At 38.5% G+C, this 13,271-nt stretch overlaps 1 protein-coding gene across 1 annotated transcript in view; it reads left to right on the top strand.

Annotated features, from left to right (window-relative positions):
* Positions 1 to 11,343: 11,343 nt before the first annotated feature.
* pcbp4 (poly(rC) binding protein 4) overlaps positions 11,344 to 13,271 on the top strand; it is a 33,918-nt gene continuing 31,990 nt past the window's right edge. The window contains exon 1 of the mRNA XM_077607927.1: positions 11,344 to 11,536. The gene's annotated coding sequence lies outside the window, so the exon portion shown is untranslated. The remainder of the gene's footprint in view (positions 11,537 to 13,271) is intronic.

Below are 13,271 nucleotides of genomic sequence, written 5' to 3'. Positions count from 1 at the left end.
TTGAACACTGTAAATTGCCTCTAGTCTGAGCGTGAATGGTTGTCCATCTCACTGTGTCCTACACTGATACAGTGTCCCCCGCGTCTGGCCTGGAGACAGCTGGGATTGCCTCCAGCACCCCCCGCAACCCTAATGAGGATAAAGCGATTCAGAAAATGAGATGAGATGAGATGAGATTTATCATGTTATTATGATTAATTTATCCAAAGTATCAATGCAATTAATTTTGCATCAGATGTTTTGGATGAGTTTAGGATGGATTGGACATTTTCAGCGACACTTTTTGGAGATGTCCCAGCTAACTATGCGTAGTCGTAGACAGGGTACACAGTGAATTGGTCGCCAGCCAATGGCAGGACTCAATGAGACAAACAAGACAACTTGGAGTGTTCAATCAGCCTACCTTGCATGTTTTGCGGGGATGTGAGAGGAAACCAGAGAACTTCACAGGAAGAACAATGCGTTTTCGATCTTTTGGAATGAGCAAAACAATAAAAATAGACCCTCAGTTAATTCTTTGATACTGCCTCAACTGAGATGCTTATTCGGATGCATTGGCATGATGTCATGCATGACAAAGCTGCATCTTCTAAAGTGTTGTAATAAAAGTCCCAGAAACTCTCCCATCAATCTATTAATCCTTTTACGCTCGAGGATAAGGGCTTGACATGATGCCAGATGGCAGTTTGAACAACTTCAGAGGCATGTTTTTCACCAAAACGTATGTTCTAATTGACGCTAGCGTTCATCTTTATTGGACTTCAAATGCAACGTCAAATTTAGGTGATAGACCTCTTTAATTGTTTAAATTGGTATTTCCCAAAGACATAAACAAAAAGAAAAAAAAAACATAAAACACCAAATAAACAAAAAAGCAAGTGGAAGGAACGGGTCCATTTTTCAAACATTATGTTTGCATTTAATGGATCACTTTAAGCTTTAAGGTAGAATATCACTTTTAAGATCCTCACCAGTTTGCCTTCCATGGATATTTTAGTTTGACTCTTAAACAAGTGATGATTTTGCTGTTGTTTATTTGTTTGACTGATGAAGAGGTGAAGTTTACTTTAGGCACAGGTATATAACAAACGGGCTCTAGAGAAACAGAAAATATGCAGCCGATAAAAAGGCATGAAAAGTGACCCATTGAAGAATATAAATGCAGCCAAGTCAAAAGGCTAATTCAAAATACCTGCTCTCATTCTCTGACTTGTTTACATTTACTAGGTTTGTCTGAATTACAACGAAAATCTGAATCTGGAGGAAAAGGCCTATTTTTAATTTTTTATTGTAATCTCTCAGTGAAATGACACTCACAGAGCTGTTTTTCACCACTTTTACTATATGTGGGCCTAGTCACTATACTTTCAAGGTAACAACAGTTAAAAATAATCAGAAATCTTCTATTGTGTCTTCCAACTTTATTGTTGTCATGAACATTCCATGCAGTCAAGGACCATTTACGGTTAGTAGTGGTATGTCCGAATTATGGGAGAAACTAAAGTCCGAGTTTGCACAATCAAACATTACAACAGGAATCAGATTTCTAAATTCCCTCGACATAGGAAAACCAATTGGTTTTGACATCAAGTCTGACTCTGCAACTTTAATAAACACTTACATTTTATATTATGGCTATTTACTTCATGTTTTGCGTCATGTTCTGTATGATCTTCATTAGTGTTTCTTTGATTTATGGTATACTTCACATCATAGCTTTCCACCACCGTGCATTGCAAAGCATTCCGTGTGGATAATTTTCTTCATTCTTATGACTTCTCCTTTTTCTTTTTCAGGTCAGAGGGAAAACAACCAAAGAAGGAGATTTTTCTTGTAGCAGGCTCGTGCATGACTGCCTGTAATATGCTATATTGTAATGGGTTTAAATAGGGCAAGAGCTCCTTTGGGTATGATGCTTAGAAAAGGAAGTTGCAAGAATGACAGTCGGTATTGAAGAAGCAAATCATCACGTTAAAAACTGTCAAATGAAGCCGTCGGTGTCATTACGGTGACAAATAGTGCGAGAATGGTCGTTTCCTATTATGCGCTTACGTGCTAAGATGATTAGATGTTGCTTATTTCTGTGGAGAAAATGGGAAGCCATTTATGTGATGGCATCATCATGTATTGTACCAAACTGAATTCATAGCAGCAGAGTCTTTGGTATAGTAATACAAATCCTTGGCAAACATGATTAGGATTTAAAGATGGAGGAACAGAGCTTGTCTATTGTAGTTCACAAACCTGCCAATCATCTGAATCCCTCTGACTCATTGTTCACTCCGGCGACGCGACTGTCTGAAGTAGAGAGCCATAATGTGTCTGGCATCTGCATTTAGACCATGGAGAATTGATTTTTAATCATCCGTATCATTGTAAAATTAACGGCCACCATTGCTGGACAGTATATGCAAATAATTGCATTTTACATTCACCCTCAAGCACTGTACAGTGGTGGCCTTGGACATACTTTTTCTTTTTTAATCTGCATGGCAAATTACGTTTACATGTCACATAATATTCCCACATCGTTGTTCGGATTGAGTTATGTTTATCAACTGTCTTCAGTCACCCATCTTCAATCATTGCATGAGCAGAAGTATAGCGCACTTTCGCTGGATTTACTTTAGATTTGATTCACCAGCTCAATCGTCCCTATGGCTAGCCTACAGTATACTGGTCTGTTTCGGATAAAAATATATCGCATGAGACAGACATAAGCATTGCCTAATATCCGTTGACTGCAGGCTGTTTTTTCTTATGAATGTATAACTTGGATCTCATTTAGCTCAAAACACCTGCTAGATTAGACCATAATTGCACTACTGCAGACATGTTTTCACGCCTTTGCACAATTTGATTCCGTGTGACTTATTAGAAAGGTTATTCTGAGCGGTCTGTTGAACCGCTGGAGGGGTTTGGAAGAATAGTGAGACCCTCAATAGGGCAAATGTATCCCTTGTAAAAGTGGATTACTTTAGACAATCCCAATCAGCTTTACTTAATAACAAATGAAAATAACCTTTTCTACTTGTTTGCTCCATTTTACCTTGGTGGCAACATTTGTTTAGATTGAGATATTTTGTGATTCAAATATGATTGTGGTGGTGTACGGCTCTCAATCCACCTTGAAGCACAGTGAGGGATAAAAAAGGTAGAGAAGCCTATCATTTAACTGCTGGAAGATTTTTTTTATGCACTAACTTGTTTGTTTTCAGTCACTTGTTATGTTGAGTTGATATAAGGGCAGGAAGCCGGATTTGCCGTGGCACTCATGTTCGCACATGCCCCTGGTCATCTGTTGCTCAGCACAAATAGTAAGTTATTCCAAGAGGCGCTATCACCTGGGCAAGTTTATTCAGACACTGAGGTCTGCATCCTCTTTATATAAAAAATCCACATAAGTCACGTACACATTAGAGAGATACAAATACATATAATATAATAATATAGACAATAAATTATTATTATTTAATTGTTGGGCTCACATTTCTGAGGTCAAAGGTTTGACACACCATGGGTTTCTCTCCCTTTGTGTTCTCGGCAGCCAATGATGTTGCCATTTCTTCATCAATCACACACATTTGTTAGCTGACTAGGTTTATTCACGTTCATATTGTTTGTGGGGTTGCCTAGGGCCTGTGACTATATTTGGATAAGATTTGAATGGGAGCGCTCAGCTTTTTTCCTGTGGCAAGGCCATCATTGCTGATAAGTTATTGTGTAGCTGGTGCAGCTGTGCAGGGAATTTCCATTTTGGTGTGAGTCACACGGGTGCTCTTGCAGGGTTAACTTGTGGGTTGGCGTCAGCCTACCTATTCGCACAGGCATATTAAAAAATAGTATGATTGAGGGAGACTGGGAGTCAATCTTCTCAAAGGCATCACTGTGCACTCGAGGTCAAGCAAGCCTGCTATTAACTGTCCATAGTATAGGAAAAGTATGTAGCTCAGGTGTTTATTGCTTTTTTTCCGCTACTAAATTGTGCGCTGCCATCTTCTGTTCATATAAGACAATTAAAAAAAACTGTAAACTGATGTAAGTCCTTCTGGGTCTTGAAATTCATATGATAATGTGTAAATGTTGTGAATTAAAGCTATATTGGAAGCCTCAAGGTAATTGCACTCAACTGGTCATTAGCATATATGAATCACTGAGCAGAGGCAGATCAAGTTATTACAGAGCAAACATGGAGCTCTAATGTATACGTCATGTTAAGTAGGTGCCTGAAGAAAGGCATCTAATGGCCTCTGTGACTAGGGTAATGGTGTTGTTATCGGGAACAGCACACCTTTAATGATTCCCAAATACATTAAGAGATCATTGGCGGGTTTAGAAATTTGTGTCCACAGGCTGAATTGCAGCAAAAGTGAAAGCAAAACACTCAAAAGCTCCGGTACGTGGGCAACAAAGCGGAATTGTTTTGAAAAAGGGCTATACTACTGTTTGCAATACGATATAATGATTTAATTCTGAAGTGGCATGTAAACAAAGCATTTTATTTTGACACTCAGTCAGTTTGTTTACATGCTTTTATGGGAAATTTGATTATTGACTGATTTATTGCAGTATGCACACCTAATTCACCTAATGAATGAGAAATTTAGCTTTTGTTCTACCCACAAGCGTCGAAACACTCTCCAAATTTGTCGATTGCGATATTTTTGATGATATGGGAGTAGAAATACACACAGTATGTTACTTCTGCTTTAGATTTAGAGCATTTATATTGCACACAATTTTTAAGTAAATCTTTTTTTTTACTATATATTCAATGGATAACTGGCACAACTTGAAATGGGGAAAAAATTCCCAGTGGTGTTAAACCATCCCTATGCCTTTTTTATCCTGCTTCATCATGTGCTGCTGGTGTTATATTTAAATTAATTTTATTCTGTTTTTAAATTTAAGATTTTTCTCCTTTATTAAGAGGCCTTTCCAATTTTGTTGTCTCTTAGGATATAATGATATTAAAGTCTATTCTAGTATTTTATTGTATTCTATTCACTTATTCTATTCACGTACTGTATGTCAACACAGCACTTTATATATATGCACACAAACGGGCTTTAGCAAACCAAAGTTGGAAAGCAGCGATTACATTTCAGGTCCACTATAGATAATCATCACCTTACTCAGTTTAGTCTTAAGTTGAATGAGCGATTTATTAACCAGCTAAGAAGTAGCAGTCTGAGGAATGTGCTTCAGTTTTAAACCAAATTGGATACACATTCATTCCTCCCACTCTACGTGGATGTGGACCTGAAAAAAGAAAGAGATAAAAAGAGAAGCTGACTAATCAAAAGACCATGAGTCACGGGTCAAGAACGGATCCCTTTCTGCCTTGTTGTAGAGCGAGTCACCATTCACACATGAGGGAACTGCTACAGAATGAGTCAAATCTACATCAACCCCAGCCACGTAGGCATCCAGGTGAACTATACAGTCTGAGTGAGAAGGTAAGTTAGGATTAAAATTTGATGGTACCAAAACCAACAAAACATCTGAACACAGTTATTATAATGACAAAATCTGCCAGGCTGAAGAATATAGGAAGTCAAATGTTATCATTCAAAGATTTCTATTGTGTTGCTCAGCACATCCACCCACTCGCTGCTCCAAGGCTGTCTTCTCGCCTTTCCATTGGCTCAGGGACACAGTGAGATACAGTGTAGTTCACAGAGAAGAGAGTGTGTGGCCTTCATGCCAAAGTCCTGTTAGCCAAATCCGTCTACACTGTCTCATTTGGAAGATAAGGGTCTAATCTAAAGGGTGGGCAGGGAGCTCCTAATACAAGGCCACTCTTGTCACTTGTGCAGCATTCTCTACATTCCAGGAATGTGTGTAGGCATGTGCAGACAAACAAACCCCTGAGACTTCTGTCATTGTGTTCCAAAGGTTGCGAAATAATGAAAGAAAAAGGCAATATAACTTCCATAATGTACATGCACAGTAAATACTGTAGTAGGAAAAAAGCCAATCACATTGTTGCCTTGCAATGTGAGTTTTATTGCGCAACTATCATTGTAGCCCAAAACATTTATATCATATCTTTATTCCAATCGAAGTTACTGGAAATGCATTCATCCAGGCCTCCTCGTCAAAACATGTTTGCAATGTCAAATTGAAGTCTATAATATTGTACTCCATATAAACACATTCGGCACGGTCGTCGATTGGTTAGCAGGTCTGCCTCACAGTTCTAAGATTGAGAGTTCAATCCCGGGTGGGTTCCCCCCTTCCTGTGTGAAGTTTGAATGTTCTCTATGTTCCTGCGTGGGTTTTCTCTGGGTACTACTCCGGTTTCCTCCCACATACCCAAAACATGCATGGTAGGCTATTTGCACTCTCTAATTTGTCCCTAAGTATGAATGTTAGCGTGAATGGTTGTTTGTCTCAGTGTGCCTTGCGATTGGCTACCATACAATTCAGTGTCCCCCGCCTACTGCCCGCAGTTGGCTGGGATAGGCTACAGCAACAGAATGAGTAAACATGTCAGGTCAAGTCACATTTATCTCTACAGCCCGTAATCACAATAATGTCTCAAATCGCTCAGATCACAAAAATAATGAAATACCTTGATCTAACAATCCCCCCCTCCACACGCACACACAAAGGGCAAGGAAAAACGTAAAACCCCATCGGGAAGGAAATAAGAAACGTCCTAGTATCAGGAAGTCCCCTTTTAGTTTAAAGTGAATGCTGAATGGCCTACATTCAGCATCATTGAGTAGTACTACAATTTTATCTAAAACAACATGAAAGTCCAGATTTCAGTGCGAATGTACAATTATTATGCAATTAATACGACTGTGATCACAATGAAACATTTTTTTGCCCAATTTTCTATTTCAATTAAAAGGACATTGTGCTCCTCCTTCTGCAGTGTGCTTCTTGGATACATTGAGCCAAGTTTAATAAAGATATACAGTTTGGGAAATTCAGCTAGTAAGTAAATTGTAGTAATATTAGTGGAACTTCATGTTTTTCAGTCTACATATTGCAACACTCTTTATATTCAAATGTGCGGATAACATTAACCTAGGTCAAAGCAAAATCATCGCCAACTTGCATGAAGCTGTTTTCCTTTTTCTTTTGATTTGCATTTTTGCCACATATATAATGTATCACCAAGGTTAAGGGGACTTTGAAGAGGACTGTTTTTGTTTGTTTGTTTTTTTAAATAATAATATTACAAAAGCGAAACCATTTGTGCTATAAGTCATACTTCCAATGTGCTCTCTGTAGCGTGGCCGTCTCACATTGACAGGTTCAATGCATCACTAGCCCTAATCTGCATAGTTGTTCATTTGCCATCCTAGTTAGGATCCAATGCGGTGCATGCATGCTTCTGAATGAGTGCATATGATCAAAAGAATGACTAATGATGCTTCCATAATTACTTTTCATTAGAAATGGACAACCAGGCAACAAGGCAAAATGTAATGTGCTATCCTCAGTCAGTGTTTCTTTTGCATTTCCCTGTTAACATGGTAATCTAATGAATGGTGTCCCATAATTAAACATTATGTATCTTCCAGGTTTATTTGTGGCTGTGGAAGTCCTTGATCTACAAGATCAAATGTTTACCAGAGATGACAGTGACACATTTCTAAATCATTTGGGTTGCCATACAAATGTGTTGAAGCGCACAAGCATTGTATTGTGCCCCAGGCCAGATCTTATGACTTGTTCGCTCTTTCAAGATCAGACGTTTTTTTGCAAGGTACGCTTCCAAGCTGATACGTGACACTCAGATACAGCCTTTCATGTTGCCCTTAGATAGGGCAATATGTCATTAAGCTGAGGCATGTGCAGATTTTTTCCCCTCACAGATTTCAGTTCATGAAAGGAAATGGTGAAACACCATCTTTTGCATTTGAAACTTTCCTTTCCGGAAGGTCTCAGATGCTGAAGGCAAGGCCTTCTGACTGTGCTCAACCATGCAGCGCCAATGTGCAAACAGTCAATTAACTACTTTTACTTGATCCAACATGGAAATGGGCTCTACTTTCTGTAGCTTAATTCAAAGCTTTGTGAGCATGTTCAGCAAAATTAGCATCTCTAGGCCACAAGCTGACTCCCTGTTGAAATCCAGCATAAAAGAGAGATGGCCACCAGTGCACGATATTGACCCATGTTTACCGTAACATTTCTCTTCATTTTTATTGTGCTTGTTTTGCGCCTCTCTGAAATGAAAGCCAGCCTTTTCCCCCACCTTGCACTATACTTATCAGATTGAGTTGCTGCCTGCAGGCACTTTCCCACCACAACACAAGACGACAGACCGTCATAATACCGCCCTCACAGCAAGTATCCGCACCTTTGGGTGACACATTATTATTTAGGCCCTTTGAGAATTTGGCCCCAAGCAGTGACTTGTCTCACATCTGCTATGATCTCATCTGCCCTGGAAATAGTCTTCTTTGTGAAATGTTTAACCAGCACCACATTCTGACATGAAACTGCACGCCCTGTTCCCACTGAGCAAATTCGGTTTGTCTTTTAAAAAGACCAAAATTAATGGGAAGATTGGCTGCTCAGCTGATTTTCTTGTATTCATGGATGATGTGAAGGCTGACAAAAGCAGTAGGATGACTGCTGAAGTCTTTGGGGAAATATTGTCTGCTAATATTGGGCCAAATACTCCGGAACTCACCGGATGGCGCATCAGCATGTAGATGGATAATGGGTTAAACCTATTTGTGGACACAACAAAGATTATTTTAAGGTGAAGAAATGTAATGTAAATGATGAAGTAAATCACATGATCTGAATCTGACTGAGCTGAGCTACATGCAATAAAAAAAAAACTGAAGACAAAGCTGAAGGAAAAATGCCCCAGGAACACATACAATTGGTAGGTATAGTACATTTTGTTTATGTCACTTCTCACTTTTGAATTTATTAACATAAATATGGTATGAGATTGAACCCAGTGCTAATCCCTAAGGAATATGACATATATTCAATTCTGTCTCAAATTAATATGTATGTATTGGTATTAAATAGAAATTTAAGGTACTAAGGTGGTTGAAAATGCAAAAGACAAAGATATTTGGATGAGAAAAGGGAATGAATCGTTACCTGCCCCACTCAGCAGAGGTTGCTGTGGTGAAAAATGGGTGTTGCGATATCTGAGTCATTCATTGCAAAACAAGTGTGTTGTAATCCTATTTCTTTATTATGTCGTAATTTCCTTTCAGTATCTTGTTTGATCGTAGCCTATGAGTCCCATGGATGTAGATTACTCAGCAATATTGTAATCTCTTTGATCCCTTGGTTTTGATACAACACATTTTAAAAAATAAATAAAAAACAGTGTAGTTTATTTCTGTTATAAAATATTGACGGTTGATTTCTTCATTTCAAACAAAACTAGGAAAGAGGAAAAGAAAAGGCAACTCCATTTTTTCCTTCATGACAATTTTCCAATGCAAATAAAAATTCAGAACGAATTGGTAGTTTGTTTTGTAGTCTGTGTGATGAGTGAATGAATGATGAGATTTTCCTTTCCCTGTTAAATCCACACACAAAATAGCCAATACAAACAAAAACATTCATGAAACAAAACAAACATCATCATCTCAAAGCCATTTAATTTTAAATCTCTTATTAGTATTCCATTTCCTTTCTGGACAAATATAACCAGTTCCATCGTTCAAATGAGGTTGTCGGTGAAATAAGATATAAATGGTCTTCATTATATGAATATGTATAAAATATAAAAGAATGTATTTAAAAAAACAAATATATAAGAATATATTTAAATGTTTTTGTTTCATAAAAAAATATATTTATACATTTTACTCTTCATCTGTTTGTTACTTTAAATATGTTTATAAAAAAGAAAAATAATCTTGACCTTTGTATTTTATCTCCATGGGTCAGGTCCAAGTCAAGAGATATAGCAGGTAAATGCATTTAGGGAAAAAAATAACTCGTGTTCGTTTTTGCGTGACAGTTGCAGAATAGAAGAAAGACATCCCATGGCTCAGTGATAATGGTTGTTGGCCTGGTGTCGTCTTTCATTTTTTCCTCACCATTTCTAACGAGAGACATTTGTGAAGCTCGGGTGCATCCATACAAGCAGGGATGGCGTGTAAGTTGTTTGCCAAACAACGGTGTGGGCTGGAGAACGCTTGTCAGATTTCACGACAAGCAAAAGCTTTTACAATTTGATCTGATTTCATCGTTGAAACATCAAACACATGCAGCCCAGATTATTTCAGATGGTGTACAAAATTATTTTTATTCCTTGTACTACAGTGGATTTCAATGAAGCTTACATTTTTAACCACAGTGCTCTTCGAGAGCATTCAGACCTATTTTTGGCAAACACCGCTATTCAATTTGATTTGATTGGCCTGAAAATTATAATCTCTTCATGACAAATTATGTGCCTATGACAATTATTTTAAATCAATTAATTGGTCTTTCACTAATTAGGGCAGAGGATACATTGTGGCAATCCTGTTTACATCTGCTATTATTTAAAATGAGAGGGGATATCTCCTTCTATTTAGTCACTATCTATCCTTCAAATGGAATAAAATGTGGGTTAGTTGTGCTAAAGTGTAATATTTTGATCACATCATAAACTTAGCCAACAGCCAAACCATGTTACCTTCTTTAGCTTGATGTTGTTTAATGCGAAGTACAAACACATTGAAAGATTAAAATCTTAATGGCTATCAAATTGGGTGCTTATGTGCGTTTACATAACCGCTATAAAAGCACACATCGCCCTCTAGCGATGGTCAAGAGCATACTGGTCCTAAAGCGTACAACAACCAATCAGTGGCATGGGTCGAGGCAATTCCAAAACGTCCTTATCCTCACAGTTAGGGCCACCTTCGATTTTAAATGTACGGATTGGTTATTATTCTAGGGTCCACGACGTTAAGATGGGCTGATTTTGCAATATAGTGACGAAGTAGTTGCAATGCTCAAACAGTTCCACTAGATGCCGCGCGTTACTCACTTTTTTTTCTCATCCAAACTTCAAGGGGAGAAACACGTGCTCTGCTGATTTTATCTTTTCAAAATCCATTTGTTTTATTTCATGTTGTGATCTTTTTTTACTTATAATGTATTTAATCAATATAAAAACAAGAGCAATAATATGTCAAAAATATCCCGAGAATTTATTTGTATTAGAAAAAAAATCACATACATTCAGGCGATGGTTATAATATGGTAAATGTCAGGGTAGCAGCATGTGAATGCAGTATGAGGGGGGTGGGGTGGGATTGCATAGAGCAGCGTGCAGGGCCTGCGTGTACAGAGTGGGACAGGACAGGGGGGCGCCCCCCACCCTCAGCCGTGGACCGCCTCCCTGCCTGCCTCAGTCTCTCTCCATCACTGAGAGCGGAGTGGTCGCCTTGCTCCCCTCCTGCCTCACTACGCTCCTCCTCGACTGTCAACCTCGCAGCTTGGCCCGCGGTCGTGGACTCTAATGTGGATACAAACCTGGAAGAACTCCGATCCATGGCGATACTTTAATTGGGGCCTTCGACCAATTTCATCAAAACCGGTAAAAAAAAAAAATGTTTAAAAAACGAACGCTTGGCGCGTTTGCTTTGCGTGATCTAACTTGACAGCCCCGCACGATGGCGTGTGATGGATTTAGAAGGCGATTGGGCTGTGAAGCTGGACCACAGATGAAATCATTATGCTAGAGATGAAATCATCCTTCTTGAATTCTTACGTGCGGCTGTGATTGGGAATGGGAAGACGAGAAGTGTCCGAGAATGAATGCGCGACAGTCTCCCGGGGACAATCGTTGTCTTGTATGAGGACAATTTTATGTTAATGCGAGCGGGGCAGCCGGTGGCGAACACAAAGATCTTTCTGCTCAAGTCCGCGCGTGTAGGCGCCCGATTGGTGCTGAGGCAGCGATTTGGGTGACAGCACCATTATTCACCAAGATGCCCAATTGCATTACTGTTGCATCTGGATTGGAAAGCTGGCTTGATAGGAAAGAGGAGAAGACATCAAAGCAAGGCAAAAGTCACTTTAAATGGCACTTCGGTGGTTGCAGTTCGCAGAGGGGCTGCACTGCGTCGTTGAAATTCTTGGGTTTTGTTTCTTGTGATTTCAAATATTTTCTTACCTAAAGGACAATGTCTTGCCTTTAACACTGTTCGTTTAACCGTTATTTTTTTAACCATTGGGTATTATTTATTAGTGAATGAATAGGCGTTATTAATTACTCATAATAATACTAATTCACTCTGTTTTTTAATTGATCTTTAGATTCTTTCGAGTATATGATAAAGTGTTTATCCAAAAAACATGCCAAAACTCGTTAGGTTTGAATTTGAAAACTACCCAATGCTAGTAGTATTAAACATATATACAGAATTTCATTGTTTTCCTTAATATAATTGCATATAAAACAAATGGCTGCACACCAAAACAAGACTTTATGTTGCTTGGACGCAATTTAAAAAAAAGTAAATAGTGCAGCAGATAATGCGGTCTAGGCTTTTCTGATTTCAGTTATTTGTGTATGTTTCGTAGCGGTGCGAAAGGCATGGAGCGATTTTTCTTTTAAATACTATGTATGGTACCCTTATACCAATAACAGATCAAAGTTGCTGGTAGAAGGTGAAAGACAGTTGTTCGTGTTAAATGGCCAGAAAAATCCCCCAAATGACACCCACCCCTCATGGCAAATACTATACCCACAGCAGTGGTGACCAACATGGTGCCCATGCAGACATGCAGTCAAGGTCTAAAAATAGCTTAACAGTTATGGAATATTGCGATTTTCTAGGGATAAGGAAAAATGTAAACATTTTTAGAAATGTGTGTGTATATATATACATATATATAAAATAGGCTGCATGGTGGAAGTATTTAACTGGGATAGGCTCCAGCACCTCCGTGAGCCTTGTGAGGATAAGCGGCATGGAAAATAAATGAATGAGTAATCATTTTTACACAACAACGAAAGTGTTAGCTAATCGCTTAATTCAGCAAGCATACACATCTATACTTTGCATTTCCTATGTTGTTATGCTTTACCATACTGTTGAAGTTTTTTAGGAACGTTGGTTTTGATAAATGTACAATTTACACTATTATAGTTAATTATTTTCACTATATAGGTCACATCAATTAGAGTATTTGCATGACATCGTTATTCACAGTTGGGGTTGGTTCTAGGATTTTGAAGACCAGTAAAGAGCACAAGGCCCAGAATGCGCATTTTGGCGTGTTTTCACTGTGTATCCTGGTTTCCTCTCACATCCTAAAAACACACA

This window comes from Stigmatopora argus, chromosome 1 (assembly GCF_051989625.1).
Source record: "Stigmatopora argus isolate UIUO_Sarg chromosome 1, RoL_Sarg_1.0, whole genome shotgun sequence".
Taxonomy (NCBI): domain Eukaryota; kingdom Metazoa; phylum Chordata; class Actinopteri; order Syngnathiformes; family Syngnathidae; genus Stigmatopora; species Stigmatopora argus.
This window is presented reverse-complemented; position numbering and strand designations above follow the sequence as displayed.